The 20,323-nt window shown below is 33.9% G+C and overlaps 2 long non-coding RNA genes across 2 annotated transcripts in view; both read right to left on the bottom strand.

Moving 5' to 3' along the window:
• Positions 1-331: 331 nt before the first annotated feature.
• LOC138701113 (uncharacterized) lies at positions 332-9,403 on the bottom strand. The gene is made up of 5 exons (XR_011332453.1): positions 9,226-9,403; positions 8,747-8,854; positions 8,293-8,433; positions 7,574-7,728; positions 332-3,689 (listed from the first exon to the last, which is right to left on the bottom strand). It is a non-coding gene; the product is annotated as an uncharacterized lncRNA (long non-coding RNA).
• A 7,872-nt stretch (positions 9,404-17,275) lies between these two features.
• LOC138701112 (uncharacterized) overlaps positions 17,276-20,323 on the bottom strand; it is a 23,349-nt gene continuing 20,301 nt past the window's right edge. Inside the window, exon 2 of the long non-coding RNA XR_011332452.1 lies at positions 17,276-19,409. This is a non-coding gene — a long non-coding RNA (uncharacterized lncRNA). The remainder of the gene's footprint in view (positions 19,410-20,323) is intronic.

Genomic DNA, 20,323 nt, shown 5'->3' with positions numbered 1-20,323 from the left:
CTACAAGCCAGGTGAAGGGGTTGTTCAGATCAACACAGCCTTACATGCACTCCCTGCTGATTATACAGCATTGCACGATCTCGTAACTCACGTATTTTAAAATGCACATTTTTCTGGAAAACTATTCAAAATACAGCAAAATGTATTCGGCTTTTTTTGTTGCCCCTTACTAAAAGAATCATCCACCAGAATTAATGATATTATGGTTCACCCTGTGTGTGTGTGTGTCTCTCTCTGTCTCTCTCTCTCTCTCTCTCTCTCTCTATATATATATATATACTAATCGTGGCACAAAAAAAAAAAACATTATCTTCAACAGAGGTGTAAAAATTATTAGAATAATCTTAATTTTAAAGGTTTTTAATAGTTCCTTCACAAATATTAATTGAATTGATGAATATTGGTATATATTACTATACTGATGTAGGATATATTTACTATAACAATGCCGGAAAGCATTGTTGTACAGTGGTATTTTTCTTATTTTACAATTGTTATGGGAATTCAGAAATTATTATATTATGTTGGCGGAATTGGAAACATAAAAAATTATATCCACAAAACAGATGTATATGTTCATTTGAACCTTCACAACAATATAAACGCAAAGAACAATTTGTTTAAAGCATTTCTTAATTAATTTTTTATGTTTCCAATTCCGTCAACATAATATAATAATTTCTGAATTCCCATAACAATTGTAAAATAAGAAAAATACCAATGTACAACAATGCTTTCCGGCATTGTTAGTAGTAAATATATCCTACATCAGTATAGTAATATTATATACCAATATTCATCAATTCAATGAATATTTGTGAAGGAACTATTAAAAAACCTTTAAAATTAAGATTATTCTAATAATTTTCACACCTCTGTAAATTAAATAAAAACCGTTCAAAACAATGTACAGAAAACACATTTTTAGTTGGAAGTTCATCTATCATGCAATTGTGCAACTTCCCACAATCCCTGGGACATGAACCATACTACAGCCCTATTTGAAATTAAATTTGATCTTTCTGCCAGGGCATAGTAAGCATTCTGAATTAGCTGCCATAATTCATCGGTGATCCGACCATTTTTTGTTGGGTTGACTGTACAACAGCAGCAGCAGCAGCAATAATAATAATAATAATAATAATAATAATAATAATAATAATAATAATAATAATAATAATAATAATAACAACAACAATGTATTAAAACAGAATGTACTATTAAGAGGACAAGAAAAGGGCTGTTTTTGACTACAATCAATTGGTATACCATGCAGAGTGAACTGTAAGTAATGTTATTAATTTCAGAGGAGCTTCCTTTTCGAGATAAAAATTGTATTATGTGAAACATTTCATAGCATGTTTTGGAAAGTCATTGATCTAATTCCCAATATCGTCAGTCAATTTAAGAGAGCAGTGTATTATGACAGTAAATTATTGAAAGAATTTTAGTTTTCTCCTTTAAATATGCAAAAATTTGATCCGAACAAATGTAGGCTATCATTTCAAAATTCCTTTTCAGAACGAAAAGTTACATTTGTTCGGACCAAATTTCTGCAATTTTAATGACGAAACCAAACTCTTTCGATCACTTATTATCATAATACACTGTTCTCTTAAATTGATTGAGCATATTGGGAATGAAATCAATGGCTTTCCCAAAGCACGCCATGAAATGTTTCATATAAAACAATTTTTATCTCGAAAAAGAATAAAAAAACGAGGTGAATTGTAGTAAGCTTTTTGTTTGAAATATCTCAAAGAATAACTCCCTAAAACTAATGACATTACTTACACTTTACCCTGTATATATAAAGCACATGAGGATATCCCATCAATGTTGTTTTTGTTATTTATCCAACTGTGTGTGAGTAAGGCAGGTTACACACTATACCAAGAAATGTGTAATGTGAAATGTGCGCCGAGAAATGCGTGAAATTGAAAGCATTGTTTTAAATGGAACGTCACACACTACAGCGAGTCTCTTGCTCACCTCGTGTGAGGTAAACACATTTCTAGCTCTGATCGCTAGCCCAGTGAATTTTTCAAGACACATTCGACCTCTGTCAACGATTACAATTACACACAGATATCGGGAAAATATTTTTCAGTTGTTTTAAATTCAGAAAAAGATAGCAAAATTGTTCGAGTATGTCAGGTTGGCCATTGAAAATTTTCGGTGTCATACAAATAAGTATGACACACGAGATGATAACTATAATAACAGTAAATTGAAGACCTCGCCGGAAAAAGGAATGTAACAAGAAATTATGAAAATATGTGATGTAGGTAGGAAAAGAAATTTTAAAGCATTTATTTTATAACAATAAATTATTGAACTCAATGGCTGAATAAACTGTTATTCCTGTTTAGTGAAATGATTGTGACTAAATATAGCATTAATGAAATATAGACTCCTGAAATAATTTTCCTTTCTACTGAAACATGAATTCACAGTTTTGTTGGTTATGTCCTTATTCCGGAGAGGTATTCAAATAAAAGAAGAAATCTGGAAGCAGATGTCAACCGATTTAATCAGACATTGATTAGGTTAGGTTTCTGATTTGCAATGCCAATCAACATAAGATTGGCTATGAATGAAATTATGACTTCATTATCATATAATACTTACAATGAAAAAATATGATTTTGTATTAGATATTACTGTTCGTGCTGGAACTACTGCGTCATATTGATAATTTTGCCAAATATTTTGGGTGTCATGAAAGAAGCTCCATCACCTCCTGGATTATGAACACATTGTCATAGTTACTGAGGGCCGTGAAAAAAAATTGAAAAACACATAGTTCCAGAGCCACTTTCGCATCAAAGAGTCTGTCAAATACATTTATTGCAGTTTTATGCAATATAAATCTTTTTCTTTTCATGGTAATGGAGTAACAATCAAAATTGAACTTCTCAAAGAAAATAAACAAAAGTTATATTTCATTAATTCATGTTTTGCATCACGAAATTATGTAAACTACTTACCTTTTTAGTGTTATTAAACTGTTGGTTCTTTGTTTGATCCGCTGCTATATTTTTATTAAGAAATTGGATGATTTATAAGGTTCAAACTATAGGCTAGAACATAATTAACATACAAAAAACACAATTATTTGTATATTAACATTTTATTAATATTATTCTGAGAATATGATATCTCATTTTTATTTGTACAATGAACTGTATTTACGATACTGTACCATTTGTATAGAGTCCGAGGATTAGGAAGAGCTGTATCAAATTCTTCAACAAAGTTATATGTGTTAGGGGAAAGAAAATTAATTGTTACCGGTACGTTTTCATCACACTGTTTCTTTTGCTTCTTACCATTAACCTTTCACATGTCACTTGAGAAGAGATACAAAAGTCTTTGAAACGGAACGTAACATATCACAAAACTCGTATTCAAACAAAGTTTTCTGTTTCACACTTTCCAACACATCTTTCAAATCACCCACTGATTTCACCACTCGCCATTTATACTGTTGCAATGTCTTATTCTCTCTTTTTGTACACAAAACTATTCTGTCCTTAACTTCCTTATTCTTCTTCGACACAACCCGAATTTCATTTTCAGTATCAGCTTCCAATGATATAATGGAGGTCCCAACTTCTTCTACAACTGTCACAGTAGAGAGATGCAGAGAAAGATTTCAGCAAACTTCCGTTTACTTTTCTTCTTTCCTGAAAATAATAATTCATATAACATAACGAGCCTACTTTATACACAGTAGCAAATAGATATACCAATATTATTATGGTTAACTATCGGTGTAATGCTCTTCTAACTTTTGTACTGACAACCAATGTTCGAAATGACAGCCACTTCAGGGTGCAAATATATACAGCACAGCCCCCTTTCTGATACTCATATGATAAGGTCGTGCGACCTATATCCTCCTCCCTGAAGTGACTGGAACAAATTGTGCTGCAATGACAACACGAGGTGTCTGAACAGCTTTAACCTCAGGATCCTTTGGAAAGTTGTAATACAAGTTAAATTTAAATATTAATAAACTACAGACAACTCCGGATATTTACGTATATAATGTCATTAGTCTCTTATACATACCTATGACAGGTTATTCCAGGTAAGTTCTTGGACTCCTTATTTCCTCTGCCATATAGCACACCGGAACAACATATTTAAATTTATCAAAATATTACTAAAAAAATTTGAAACAACACAACTACACCATGAAAATATAATGATAGGTTAAATTAAGATGGCTACCGCGCGACACTGGCAACTATTTTCTATTCTGTACTCTTTGGTTCGATTACACATTTCCCAGCGTTGTGTGGACATTGCTGTCTCGCCTCGCTCGCGCATTTCTCGGCACACATTTCACATTACACATCCCTCGGTATAATGTGTAACAGGCCTAAACATCTTTAGAAATGGAATTACTTCACAAATGTAATTTTCTAGGGGACACCTCAACTTTTGTACTCGCTGGCTGCTGTTATTCCATAGCGATATGCACTTTACAGCGATATCTCAACTTGTATCTATTTACTAATCCCTCGTTAAATCGATATACATCTAATCTGTGATATTAATGTTATGATGCGAATTCAGATTAGCTAGATAGAACTTAAACATATAATTCACTATTGCGTATTCTTTCCCATATTACCCACATTTATTATTTGCACTAATTTTGAATTACTTTCATTCATTTATAACTACTGCTTATATTTATTTGCATTTCAAATCACTTCCATAACCTTCACTAATCAGAATTAACAACGTACTCTACCAACTCTGTAAATACAATAGACACAACCATAAGTAAACAAAACATAATGGATTGCCTACATGTAAATAATAAATCTTGGTGGCTGCCATTTCGAACACTGGTTGTCAGTACAAAATAGTACAGTAACGTTGATTCATATTTCTAAAAAATATGCCAATAACTTAAAATGTAAATAAATGTAAGCACGTCAACAATAACGCAAATAAATGTTTACAAATATGCAAAACAGTAAGCCATAGCAGTAAACACATTAAAACTCTATCTTCGACTTCATGGTTCCCCAGATCCCTTCTCTCAAAATGTTCTGCGTAATTTTTACATAGTTTTATTACATCGTCCTAGTACGTTTGTTACTGTGGCTACATAAACATGTACTTAGCGAATGTAGTCAATTAATACCTCACAAGACTTCCATAATCTTACTTAACGGAACCATGGTTACATAAGACAGCTGACAATGAACATTTTTCCTTTTCGAATCTTTATACTGCGATTCACAGTGAAGGTGGATTCAATGACACTAAACTTTTGGTGCCATTCTTCTCATCGCTGTCAACTATCGAAAGTTACGAACTTTAATTCATTACCGAAAGCATATCAATCGACACACCCATGGCTAATTGCTTTAATGTAGTATCAACCACTGCTATTGTCTGGGACAGATTACAAAACTGTAATTAACTTCTTTATATTAACTCGATACTCAACAATATATATTTCTCATGTCCCGCTCACACATACGCGTCGCGCATCATTTGATTGTTTCTAATCTGTAACATTTCATAGCGTGTTACTTATTTACCTCCCGATATTTTTACATACGTTTTTATTTCAGTAGTATTTGCGGTTTTTTATCATAAAGAAATGGATATTTCTCCAGCAAATTAATCGGTTTTTCACAATCTCTTTCAATTCCTAACCTCTAAAGAAGTTAAGACGCACAGATTGGCTATATAAAAACACAGCTGACTGTTATATCAACAATTCACCCTCTAATGGAAAGAGCCGAACGTCAACCCGACAACTTTCGACAGATAGATTGCTGTACATTCAAATACAAGGATGCTAGACGATCTCATCACTGATAATTTCAAGTTATGTTTTTTCTGTTGCCTAGGACTTAACGACAGAGTTTCACTTGCAGAGATTAGCTATTGTGGTGTTTCAACAAGCCAGTGAGGCTTATTTTGTTGGTTTCTTCCGATACACCAACCTCTCCGCCATCCATTTTGCACAACGACTTGCAGCTGGACAGACACATCAGAGGCCACCATTAATTCAGAGGAAAGTGAAAGTGTCTGATAATGAGATGTCTTGTATCAATACCACTATTTTTTTCACAAAATATGATATAGCAAAGAATTCTGTACCTTCAAAAGCAAAGAATTCTGTGAGGGTGGTATTTTGCTTCAAAACTTGCCAGATCCTTGAGATAGATTGCACTGAAAGTTTGGCTTATTTTCAACATTTCTGTTTCAAAGCCTGACGTCATACTTTTACATTCTGGTACAATGTTATTTATGCAGTATTAATTTTCAGTCTGTGTACAACGTAATATATTTTTGATTCTAATTTTAATTCCCCCCCTCCTTTTTCTACTGATATTTACATGATTAATTGTCCAGTCCAGTGTTGTTACCATAATGTCCACTATAATTCCACTAAAAAGTAATTCAGTTACTGTTAAATGGGGCTGTGTATAATTACTTTCTTATGTAAAACATGCACAGATCCCCTTTAAACATTGTTAATTTCTGTGTTAAACTAAATTCTGTCTTTCTTTTAGTCTCAAAGGATCCTATGATACCAACGAACATTATCAAGAGGTTGATTAAGGAAGAGGACGTCTGGAAATTTGGTAATATAATGACTAATTTCAGAATTATTGGCTGATGCAAATGCTAGAGCAAATATAATATGTCTCTCCAAAACCATAGTTATTTTCTTTTTATATCACGTTGTGTTTTTCAGAAAAATAAAATAAGTGTGCTGTTACCCAGAAAACAATACAGTTGATTGTTCATTGTGTATTTCTGTTGTTGCCTAACTGTGATTTATGTTAAATTTGTATCATAAAAAAATAAAATTATTTGCAACCTGTTCTTTGTCGAAATATTCCCTTAGTCCTGAGGCAAAAGTTGGGATATTGAAATTGTGTAATTCTGATTTAATATATCACCTTGTCAGCATTCCATAATGTTATACAACAACGTAATAAATAAATATATAATTACATCACCCTTCTCCATTAACCGTGAAAAAAATAAAAATACTTCAGTTGTCCTTTCATTTGGTTGAAACGAATCCTTATTATACAAAATTAAAGTAATTCTTTTTGTATAGAGATACGTCGTGAAAAGTAAGTATGATTTTTAAATTTCCATTACCTGGTTAGTTAAAAATTAAAATTTCAAAATTCCCATTTTACTATTTAATTATATTTATATATACGTATCTACATGTATCAAAGAGGAATATGTGCAGCAAAAGAAATGCAAAATAATAGCAATGAATGTAATGTAGTTTTAAGAAGAATAAGTTTTTTTAAGACATGACCATTTATATTACTGCTCAAAACTGATTTAAGGCACATAATACCATCTTTCGTGGCATAAATTGTTTTCTTTTTCCTCAGAGTTTGTTTTATTCTGGTCATCGACAATTTTTAAATGCTCTCCGCTGAAAATTTGTTCAATTTATTGAAAAGAATTAATATTAGTGCTTTCCGTTCAAAGTTGGTGACAATGAAGTACAGCCATCTTGGATTTTTAGTACCTCACCATATGTTGTGCCGACTATACTCACATGTCATATGCTACAACCATTTCCTCCACAGACTCCAGATTATCAGCATCTCCATAATGTCTTCTTATCCTCTTGTTTATTCTAAATTCTCTGTAGCTTTCTTGTAAACATGACCTGCTTCCAAGTCTGGTCCTGCCTGGATAATTTCCCAAGATCTGCAACATATTCACATGGCTATAATTTCCATCTTACGTCAATATGCAATTCTAATGCCTTGCTCTCAAACAATATTAGGAGTCCTTTTCGAATCAGTGCTGCTAAAATTTTCGGTGGAGGTTGAATACAAACTACACCAATTCGTAGCATACATGAAATCATTGAAAGGGACAGAGAAAATGTATAGCAAAGTATTGAATACTACAATGTAAGACCACATTACATTCACAAATTAAGATTGATAGGATATATGACGTGAATGAAGAATCCCTGGGTACTGGAGAAAATGTGGAGAAGGGAATTTCACTCTAGGAGACAAAAAAACTAATGTTGGTCAAGGACAACATGCATGTAGTCTAGAGCCACATCTTGATGTGATAAAACAGAATTGAAAGCCAAGGAATGGAAGAGAAAAAAATGGGGGCACACAGCAGAGGCTAACTTCCACCCTGGGAAGTAGAGCCAAAAAAGAAGAATAAGAAGAAAAATTAATTTCAGAGTATAGGTATATAAAGCTATAATAAAAATTGAGGGAATGAGCTCAAAGATTTATAGTAACTTACAACCATTTCCTTCCAGACTCCGGATTATCAGCATCTTCATAATCTGTCTTCCTATCCTCTTCTTTATTCTAAATTCTTTCTGGCTTTCTTGTGAACACCTTCTGCTTCCAAGTCTGGCCTCCCTGGATAAGTTCTCAAGTTCTGCAACATATTCACACCGGTTCAATTGTGTGCAAAAACGGCATAACTGCAACTTTTTTTGGGTGGGGGAGGGGGGGAAATGGTCTATAGAATTTATGCTAATCTTATTTAATGATGGTTTATAGAATGTAAGCAATATTAACAACAGTAAATAATGTGTATCATTAGTATTGAGGTCATAACCTCAAATCTGAAACAAAACAATAATTTTGAATCTTTGAGAATGTAAGCAAGTCACAATACTGTACTAACAAATTAAGCTATTATAGCTTATCTAGCTTAATTAGTGTCTCTTGTACAAATTGCAACTTACCTTTCTTAAGACAGGGACGTTATAATTGTTGTTCATAATCTCCCAGTCTTCGAATCATACACCGATGCTTCTTTTCAATATTCTGGTTTCAAAATGTAACTCGCATACCTGGGAAACAAATTAATACTCATTAGTTTTTGTTTCTCAAGTTATACAATATATCACGGGTCAATGTAGAGTATCCAACGCCCATTGAACGAATATTTCACTTTTATTACTGGCAATGTTGCGCTATAATCGTATATGCAAGGTCGGCTATAACAAAAACCTAAACTAACCAAACCTAACCTGTCAAAGAAGCAACAAGTTATACTAAATATGTGTAAAATTGGCCTATGTCTCTATAGTGGGCGGGACATAAGTAACATTGACCAAAATGGATTTCCAGCACCACAATCCCAGTGATAAACGTGTGAATATTCGTTTGGAGTCCGTTGAAAGTGGCAATAGCAAACTGCAGATTGTCCCTAAATACTTACCTCACATTTAGTTGGGAGAAAATTATCTCGATGTAGCGCCCTGTTAATTTCCGGCGTATATCTTCGGTTAGGTTGGAAGAGGTATTCGGACTAGCTTTAAGTCATTGTACGTATATTATTCTCATAATGAATAAATGATGATCACCGTACGCATCCTTTTCATAAACAAAATACGGTCGGTATTCATTTGCAAGTAGATTACAGAATACAGGACAGATGGCAGCATATGCACGCTCTATCATGTGCTGCACCCATCGCAGACTTTCTGAACTTTGTGTTTAGCTAAAATCATACATAATTCCAATACCTCCTCCAACTTATAATTGTCAGTCCGTTGCTCCTTGTATCCATACATCTAGCGCTACCAAGCGGATGCATTTTATACTAATGAGAATCTTCCGAAACATACGACAGTATTTTAATGGGGGTAAGATGTGCATTTAGAAGGTCAATTATAATTATTATGCCTCCAATTGTGTCATTTCTTCCCATTCGTACTCCCGTTCCTGTAGATTTCTCTTTATTTGGTCTATTACAAATACAGCTATTTATTAATAATTCCAAACATTGTTATGAGATCCATTTATCGTAGTTAGATATATTTCGAGTTGCACAATAATTAATGTACATGCTCTCCATTTACGGTGAGCACCATTTTGTTCGAGAAAATATGCGTACAATCGTTTTCGCAGCGATGATTCTCATTAGTACAAAGTGCATCCGCTTGGTAGCGCTAGATGGAGCGATACAAGGAGCAACGGACTGACAATTATAAGTTGGAGGAGGTATTCAGACTAGCTTTAGTAATTGTACGTACGTAAATTATTCTCATAATAAACAAATGATGATCACCATACGCATTCTTTTCGTAAACAAAATACCGTCGCTATTTACTTGCAAGTAGATTAGGGAATACATGACAGATGGCAGCATATGCACGCTCTATCATGTGCTGCACCCATCGCAGACTTTCTGAACTTCCTGTTAAGTTAAAAATCTAACATTATTCCAATACCTCTTGCAACTCTTATTTTTCGTCAGACTAGCTTTAGTGATTGTACGTATATTATTCTCATAATGAACAAATGATGATCACCATACGCATCCTATTCATAAACAAAATACGGTCGCTATTAACTTGCAAGTAGGTTACAGAATACCGGATAGATGGCAGCATAAGCACGCTCTATCATGTGCTGCTCCCATCGCAGACTTTCTGAACTTCGTGTTAAGTTAAAATCTAATATATTCCAATACCTCTTCCAACTTTTATTTTTCAGTCCGTTGCTCCTTGTATCGATACACCTAGCGATACCAAGCGGATGCATTTTGTATTTAATGAGCTTCTTCGAAAACAATAAGCCGAAGGCGGAAAATTTCTTCGAACAGAATGGTGTTCATCGTAAATGGAGCGCATATAGATTAACTATTATCCCTGATCACATTAAATAGGTACCAAAACCTCTGATAATTTATTTATTATTTTATTTTTAGAATTTCATACCTCCAACTAGTAATATAGTGTTGAAACTAATTTACGAAAGTAATATGTGATTTTCGACATCAGACAGTATTTTTAATGGGGGTGCGATGTGGTTTGAGAAGGTCGATTATAATGCCTAAAATTGTCTTATTTCTTCCCATTCGTGTAGATTTCTCTTAATTTGGCCTATTACAAATTCAGCTATTTATTAATAATTTCAAAACTTGCTATGAGATATATTTATTGTAATTAGATGTATTTCTAGTTGCACAATAATTATCTACATGCTCTCCATTTACGATGAGCACCGTTTTGTTCGAAGAAATATACATACAATCGTTTTGGCGGAGATGATTCTTATTGTTCTCATTAGTACAAAGTGCATCCGCTTGGTAGCGCAAGTGGAGCGATACAAGGAGCAACGGACTGAAAATTATAAGTTGGAAGAGGTATTCAGATTAGCTTTAGTGATTGTACGTATATTATTCTCATAATGAATAAATGATGATCACCATACGCATCCTTTTCAGAAACAAAATACGGTCGCTATTCACTTGCAAGTAGATTAGGGAATACATGACAGATGGCAGCATGTGCACGGTCTATCATGTGCTACGCCAAGAGTTACTCATTACAAGTCATATAAACAAGTGCAATATAAAAATATAGAACTTGAATCACTTCTAAGTCGTAAAAGGGTACTCAGAAGAAGATGGCAGAAATACAAGATTCGTGCAGATAAAACTGCACTGAACAAAATTCAAAAAGAAGTCAAGAACTTACTTACAGAACTCAGACAGGATAATTTTGATGAAAAACTTCTTCTTTGTGAATCAGAACCTTCAAAATTGTGGAAAATTAGTCGTGCCTTGACAGGGAAAAGAACCAGACCTGAAAACCATGCGCTGAAGAACTGTGATGGAACAGTTGTGTATAGCGATCAAGGCAAAGCAGATATTATTGCCAGAGATTTACAATCACGGTTTCAAACAAACAGTCTTGCAAAATGTAATGATAATTTCACTCGTGATGTAGAATTCATACTTCAAAACTATTTCAGTAAACGTCCAGAAAGTTCACCAGAAATTATTTGTCCTTCAGAAGTAAGAAACATAATAAAAGATCTAAACCCTACGAAATCACCTGGTCCTGATCATGTTCATAATCAGTTATTACAAAATCTTCCTTTACCAGCTGTAACACATCTCACAAAGATTTTCAACTCTTGTCTTCGATTAAATTATTTTCCCTATGAATGGAAGAAAGGAGTTATTATTGCACTCCCAAAACCAGGAAAGAGTCCATTATATCCGGAAAATTTAAGACCAATTACTTTATTAAATACTATGAGTAAAATCCTGGAAAGAATCATCTTAAAATTTATTTCACAACAAAAATGTTACATACCTAATGAACAGTTCGGATTCAGAGAACACCACAGTACAACACATCAACTCTATCGTTTATGTAATCACATAAATTCCACTATAGTTAGTGGTCAACACACAGTTTGTGTCTTCCTAGATGTTGAAAAAGCATTCGATACTGTATGGCCTCAAGGTTTGCTTATAAAATTGATAACGTCTGACCTACCTGATACCTATGTGCATTTCATAAAGAGCTTCCTAACAGAAAGAACCTTCAAAGTGAAAATCAATAACACATTCTCTTCCGAAAAAACAATAAATGCAGGTGTTCCTCAAGGTGCAGTTTTATCACCTACACTTTTTAATATCTATACAGCAGATTTCCCTCGCCACAAAAACTGTCGCTTCGCCCAGTATGCTGATGACACAGTTATATTCACTTCAGACATGGATATTCACATTGCATATAATAATTTACAGGATTACTTAAACAAGATAGAAAATTGGCTCATAAATTGGAAAATAAAAATCAATGCCTCTAAGAGTTCTGTAGTAATTTTCACTAAAAGAAGATCGCAAGAACCATTTGAACTGAAACTTTTTGATGTAGTAATTCCAAATCAAAAAGAAACAACTTATTTGGGAATACTTTTGGACCATAGACTTTCTTTTAAGCCTCACATGAATAAAATTGCTGCCAAAGGATATGCTATGTTTCAACGTTTGTATCCTTTATTCAAGTCGCCATCGCTGAGTTTGTGGACTAAGAAAACTTTCTATATAACAATAATCAGAGCTAGCCTCCTATATGCATATCCAGCTTGGTCATCTGTCAATGGGTCTCTACTGAGAAGACTGCGTGGTGTACAAAGAACAGTTCTGCGCACAATTGCTGGAGCTGATTACACAACATCCAATAAATTTTTACATGAAGTTTTGGACATAGCATCAATTGAAGAGTTTTCGGAAAATTTAAAATTCAAATTTATACAAACATTGAAAAATCATCCAAATCCCCTGCTACAGAAGTTTAATCATCAAACATAAATAATAAAACCCAAGTTATACCAGCCATATCTTTTACAAATTCATCATGGTTTAACATCAAGGACTAAAGAACTAGACTGAACAATTTCAAAGTGTTATAAATTAAAGGAGGAGTCAAAAGCAAGTCAGCTTGATCTCCGGTCATATAAACTTTCAGTGAAACAAGATGTTGGTTGGTGCTACGCCCAGCGCAGGCTTTCTGAACTTCGTGTTAAGCTGATGTCTATGTAATCAATTTATTAATTAGCCACCTCAATAGTCCTAATTTTCAGGCCTTGGTCCTTGTTTTGCACGTATCTTAGATGGTGCCGTCGCTGGGATAAATTTAACCATAAAAATATGATTTAAACAATGTTAGATGCATTTTATATTATGTTTAAGTTTCATTAATTTACATAGTCGCTAAAGCTAGTCTGAATACCTTCTTCTCTTGGAAGTATGCCATACATTTTCCATTTCAAGAGATTAGTCTTTCCACCGTTTTAATGGAAGGCCAACATGTCGGCTATCCTTCAGTGAGCCACGGAAATACTAGAGATCACTGAGTAATGGGAAGTGTTTTCCTGATCAAAAGTAGAAATGGAGCAAAAATTAGTATTTTATCGTGTATCTAAAATGGTCCAAGTATTCATTACAATGGCTCAGTGAAGCGAGCCTCAATATCTCTTCCAACTTTTGTTTTCATGCCGTTGCTCCTTGTTTTGCTCAATCTTTTGTTTCTGAAAATCAGTTAAAATCGTCTCTGGAGAGGATTTTCCCCAGCTCGGCTTAATAGAAAAATATCGGCCTGCACAATGAATCCGGCATATTTCCTGCACCCCTGTGTCAAAATAGAACCTCCAGTACAGTTTGCTCCTCAGACCCAGAAAACTAAAAAATGGGCAATCTAACCCCAAACTTGTTCCCTTATGCCATCAGTATGCCAGTAACCAGGCATCGCAGAGAGGCATTCTTACTACTAAATTTCTCTCAAGATCCTGGACACAGTCCTCCAGTTTCCTTGTATGTTTTCGTAGTGTATGTATATGAAAATCAACTCAGCCTAAAGTTTATTTTTTTTATCACTTCCTTTAATTACTTTATGGAAACCACATCACTGCAATGGAAAGCATCCAAAACTTTGATTAAATATAACTAAATAAATATTAAGTATAGGCCTAAATAGGACTAAGTAAATTTGCTATAGCTATTCCAGGAGTAGGATATGAAAATAGTTTTTATGACCTACCTCATTCGCGTTGCAATGTTTTGCTTAGAAGAATCAATGCTGCTTGAATGCATGATCTGCAGAGAGTAACAATAGACTGAAGGGGGAGAGAGGAAGACCAGTGATTTCTCTGCACAAAGAAACTCTATGTGATGCTTTGTTGAAAATCCTTTTAACTTGGCTTATGAATTTACATTTGGGCAGAATTTCTGTGTGTTTTCTGAGGCGCGATAAAAAACCATGGGTTGTCACATGCATCATGTTCTAGAAAAGTACTTTTTATGTAGATGCAGCTTTAAACATTATTTAAACACAATATGTTGACCTAAGATGTCTATGTTTGAGGTAAAGATGAGAAAATTAGTAAAACGTGTTGATGTGTACCATAGAAACAGAAGTGTAAGATGAACTTCGTGTCTCGTGGTTTACCACATGGTACATCTCGCTCCATTCTCTACTTAATGTGCTTCGAAGTTTTCCACATAAGTCATGGAAATATAGGGTATATGGTTTTTGTATGCTTATATTATACAAAATACACTACAATGTTAATATTTATATAATATTGGAAGGGATGAGAATGATACAGTCCTAACCCACAAAGACAAAACTTCACAAGACAGTATATTAATATCTGCAGGAATCAATGCTATTAGGTGCGGTACCTGTACGATAATTTCTTCAGCATATACTTACGTCATTTGTATAGTAAATTTTATAATATTCAATTAGTAGCTTCCCCATAGACCTATGTGTTAGAAATGAACATGCACAAGAAACTTATATTGTTAAACGTGTGACTTTGGGCTATCTCATTCTCACCGCTTCATTTTATTACTTTAATTAAAAAATTCGAGTATAGTCGTTTCACACAACCATTTGGAGTTCCTTAAATCTCCTGTCATGATTTGTGAGGTACAGTGTAAATATGTGTGTAAAACTAGGATGATGAAGTGAAACTGTGTAATAGTTCTTCATAATTTAATAGCTCAGCAACAGCATAAACTAAAAGGGTAAAATTATATGTAAAATGTACAAAAGATAAAGAGCTTTAAGATATCCAAGTTCTTTTATTGTAAATGCTATACAGTAATATTTATTAAAGGTTTAAACAATGCATGTGTAAATATTTACTACAATAGGCGTCTTAAAGCACTCAGGTCTCCTAAACAGTAGGAAATAGATCCAGATATATTGGCTATGAAATATGTAGAATTATACGGGATTTCAGAATATTTTTTCAGATTCGCTATTATAGTTTTTAAGTTACAAAAACATATTTATAAATGTAGTACGGTTAGTACTGATACTCCACATGCTTGGTTCTCTTCTAATAAATGTGACGTATGTTATGATGCAACGCCATCATATGTCTGTGTTCTTTTACATTCCTTCAACTCATCTTAAGTTTAGTACATGTATTCATGGAAAGACTCTCTCAGAACGCTGGTTCCACTAACAATTTTGGCAAAGAACTACTGTCCGTCCGAGTGAATATGTCACTTTGGTTTCCTCCACCTGCTTTTGCTGGCCCCTCTGTAAAGGCTAGTGGCTGGGCTGTTAGGCTTTCTCCTGAAAATAGGCATTTGCTGTAAGGAATTGAAGTCTACGGAATTTTATAGAACTGTTTAAAATAATTTAAAGTAAAGGACCCCGTTAAGTAACGGTCACGTGATTTCCTCCGTTTTGACGACCTGTGACATAACCACCCGGGTGGACAGTAAGTTTTTCTCCTGACTAGGTATGGGGTAACTTGAGAACTGACCATAACATACAAATGCAACTTCCATTGTTCTCCTTGTACTTTTTTTCTTCTTGTATTCCCTTTGTTCTTCTTGTATTCCCCTATACTCTTTGTATTCCCGTGATTATTCTTGTGTTTCCCTTGTTTTCCACGTATTTCCCTTTCTTCTCCTTGTATACCCCATGTTGTCCTTGCATTGCCCTTGTTTTCCTATTGTTCTCCGTGTATTCTCCTTGTTCTCTGCGTGTTGTTTAAAACGCCTTCTATTGAAATATGTGCAGCATACTAAAGGTATGAAGCTCTCAACAGATGTCGCATCCACAAAGTTCTGATAAAGATACGCAGCATAGTAAAATGATGCACCTGTCGAGAGTGGATTCAAAATAAAAAAAAAAGAGTGGAATGATCATGTATATCATATGGGAAGTGGAAGAATCGTAGAAATTGCAAGGAATAAGTTTCCAATTGGAAAAATAACCATAGTTCGATCAAAAAGATGGAAATTATGCTAGAGGCAAAGTAATGAAGAAAAAAGGGCAATATGACTATATTGGAAGACAGACGGTGATGATTCTGAGGGGCTGTTGAAGATCAGAGAGAGACTCTAAAAGAGATGGCTAGGTCTGTACTATAAGACTGAATTGAGGGGCTAGGAACAAAAAGCAGGTAAGGGACATTATTAAAAAAAAATGAGGTTAGTGCGTGTTGTGATAGCCCAAAATGATGTTTCTTTGGGATAAAATCAGGTAAGAGATCACACTGTGCAGTGCTGCTATATGGGCATCATTTCACCAAACTAGTGTATAATATTTCATTGCATGTAGAACTTTAACTGTAATTTCCTCAAAACTAGGTTTCTGTCACTTACCTGCTTTTTTGTTCTAAGCCTCAATTGTACTACTTGAATACTGAGGATAGTGGTGGTTGTGATGGTAATGATGATTAACATTGTAGTGAAATCGAACACTCAACAAAGAGCACGATTTCAATGCTTTAATACTCTTTCAACTAGAGCAGGCATGCTAGAAATCAGACACGTGTATGTGCACGGAACGCCGGTCTGTGCAGATCGCGTCATTCACGTGTTGCTCTTACCAGTTCTTAGCCAGAGGGATGTACAAGAATCTATTCTGCACTTCTAGTGTTCAATTAAATTGACATTTGGACATTATAAACAACTTAGCAGAAGGACAAAAACACAATTATTGTCAGTGTCTATATTTGACAATTGTAACATAAGAAACAATAGACTTATTCAGTTATAATTCACAAAGCAGTCGTTTGTAAAGAACCATTTATTTACATGATTTGTATACAGTATTTGAAGAAAATATAAATATTGCAGCAATTTCGAAACAACAAAAAACGAACACAGTCGTGGTAGGTACTGATTATTTCAAAGTAATACTCTTTCATTGTTCGTCAAGCATTATTGGGACCATTGGTGCACAAATGTTAAAGAAAATATTTTACTCCCAATTACATGCAATAGGACATTGTGAGGCTTTTACACTGGAATCATTTTCTTGCTGTATGTTAATATAAATTCACGTTATTATTAATAAATTGGATAAATTAAGCTTGAATTTAAATTTACACATAGTTTATTTGGAAAATGTTGAGAGCAAGTATCAGCAAGTAGGGAGCATTACCTCAATGAGTTAGAAGAGTAGTTCACAAGCTGTGAAGCGAGGACATTTTGTTATGTCAAGTTTAAAGATTTATTAACTTAAATATATTAACATAATATTGTAACGTGAGATGGAAAATTCGCCATTATATATTTTTCCAGAAAATTTTTCCGCCTTACAAATAGTTGCTTTCTTCGTTCCCTTACAACCTCAAGAGCTTCACATGTATTTCTCACTCAATATTCTCATCACTTATCAGCTTACCAAATAAAAGTTGGAAGTCGTCTAAACTTTGATGGCTGTGTTGTATAGACTCCAAAACAAACTCCAAACTTTACACTCTTTGTCTTTACTCTTTCGAATTCTGCACACCTCAACACCAAATTACCTTTCGTCTCGTTTCTCTTATCTATACTCTAACTACGACGTAAATACCAGATCACTTATCTGTGGCACGCTAAATATACCTCTTCATAGAACATCTTGTTATTCCTCATCTTTTACAATATCCACCTCGCGTCAATGGAATTCCTTGTCACAAAGTATTAGGGGCTGCAAGACAACAAACACCTTTAAGAACAGCTTAAAAGATAACCTTATTAGCATTTCACTCCAATCATACTGATTTAAACTATAACTGACTACACTGTTACTTTTTTCTTTAGACATCATCCTGATTGTGCTGTATTTTCAAAATTGTCTCATAATAATCTCTTTCTATTATCTAATATCATTTGAAATATATTAACATTCTATGTATTTTAGTTTAATTCTGCTACACAGTTTATTTCAGTGTTTAATTAATAGTTCATAGTATTTTGTTGTTTAATTCGTAAATAACTCTTGTATACATGTAACTCTCATCTAAATCTAATTGTTGAATTCTTTATAAGTTCATGCATATGTATATACACTTTTTGCTGGTTGAGTGGAAGAGATGGCCTTACGGCCTTAACTCTGCCAGCTAAAATAAATCATTATTATTATTATTACTATTAAAACAACTCTATTGTCACGTTTGTCTTGCCGTGAGAGTACTGATTAAGAAATAAGAGCTAGCGAATATCATATTCTCAGAAATTTACTAATTTGTTTTAAATTCTCACATCACTATTAGGTCCACATGAGATGATGAAAGCCTTTCATTTTAAAATAATTATTATTGGCTGAGGAAAACATTATAACAATTATGTTACATGATTCGTGATTTGTCTTCTTCGTTATATCTGTGGACTCCTCACTTTATTTTTCATAACGCATTCACAATCACAGTTCAATGAGCACCCGTACTGATCTGTGTTACTGAAACCAAAGCTGTTCTGCCACTGCAGCCCTGTCGCGTTCCCCTCCAAGCCGATTCACTCCCTCCAGGCAGGGAAATAGGAACTGCACATCACAAAGAGACAACTGCACAATGTGCAGGGTTTTGGCATGCCTGAACTAGAGGGTTGATTAAGAAGAGGTACAGATTCGACGTTTTCCCATTGCTGTTAAAGAATAAGGAATTCACAAGTTTCGAAGCAACAGCAATGGAAGAAGTTCAATCTATACCTCTTCTTAACAAGGCACCATTCCTTACTTCCTCTTGTAGAGGATATGATGTCTGTTGTGATGTAATGAATAGTTTGCTGCTGTTGTAGGATCATTGGTAGTTTGTAATTTCTTGAAGCATTTTCAGAGCTCCGTATGGATTGTCAGCAGGTACCTGGAAAAGAAGAATAATTATGCACCAATCTAGCATATAGACAGAAGCAAATTGGAAAATAAATCGACATTAGTTGGGTTATTAGTTTTGGAGTATTAAATCATTTTGTTGTTATTTTAGGAGTGGTTGAAGATAATAAACGACAAGTCTTTACAAAAACAGCCAAAACAGTCATTGTGCAATTCTTTTAGCAGAAAAAAAAAATAACGTACAAAGTTATCTTTGATAATTTTATTTTAAATCAAATTCCGCTCGCATTTAGAGTGTTGTTATTCAACTGTCCGAAGATAGGTTTGAACCTCATAAGTAACACCAAGCATCATGAATGAGGCAATTAAGCCAGGAGATAATGGGGTAGGAAGATTTAGATTAAATAGTTTATTTTATTCTCTTACCAATGAAAATTTAGTTAAAGAGATTGACACTACATGGAACCATGAAACAGCAGTCACTACTATTTAAAAATGCATTTCTGTACTACCTTTCAATAAAGTACAACTCAAATGTGATACTCGCAATTGTATAAGAAAACTATTCAATTACAGACATATTTAAGAATGTACAAAAATGAAGATTTATTAAGGGCTATTTGAAAGAATGCTACATTTGAAACTGCGATAACACATACCCTAAGATTTATAATAATAATAATAATAATAATAATAATAATAATGATGATGATGAAAAAATATATATCAAATTTCAGAGTGTGTAAACTGATCTGAATTTTTGTATGACGTAACATTTGCAATTCTTTCACTTGCTTCCTATCTGACGGTAATTGATTTCAGTTCTGTTTAGTTATTTGTTAAGATGCTACATTTGTTCAGATGAGAACAAGTGATTCTCCTCCACGCGAAAGAAAGAGATTGTGTGTGTATCTAGAGAAATATGAAAAAATCTACACTTGCCTC

The sequence above is a fragment of the Periplaneta americana genome, chromosome 6 (genome assembly GCF_040183065.1).
Source record: "Periplaneta americana isolate PAMFEO1 chromosome 6, P.americana_PAMFEO1_priV1, whole genome shotgun sequence".
NCBI lineage: Eukaryota > Metazoa > Arthropoda > Insecta > Blattodea > Blattidae > Periplaneta > Periplaneta americana.
The sequence above is the reverse complement of the archived record's forward strand: the minus strand, read 5'-3'. Positions and strand labels throughout refer to the sequence as shown.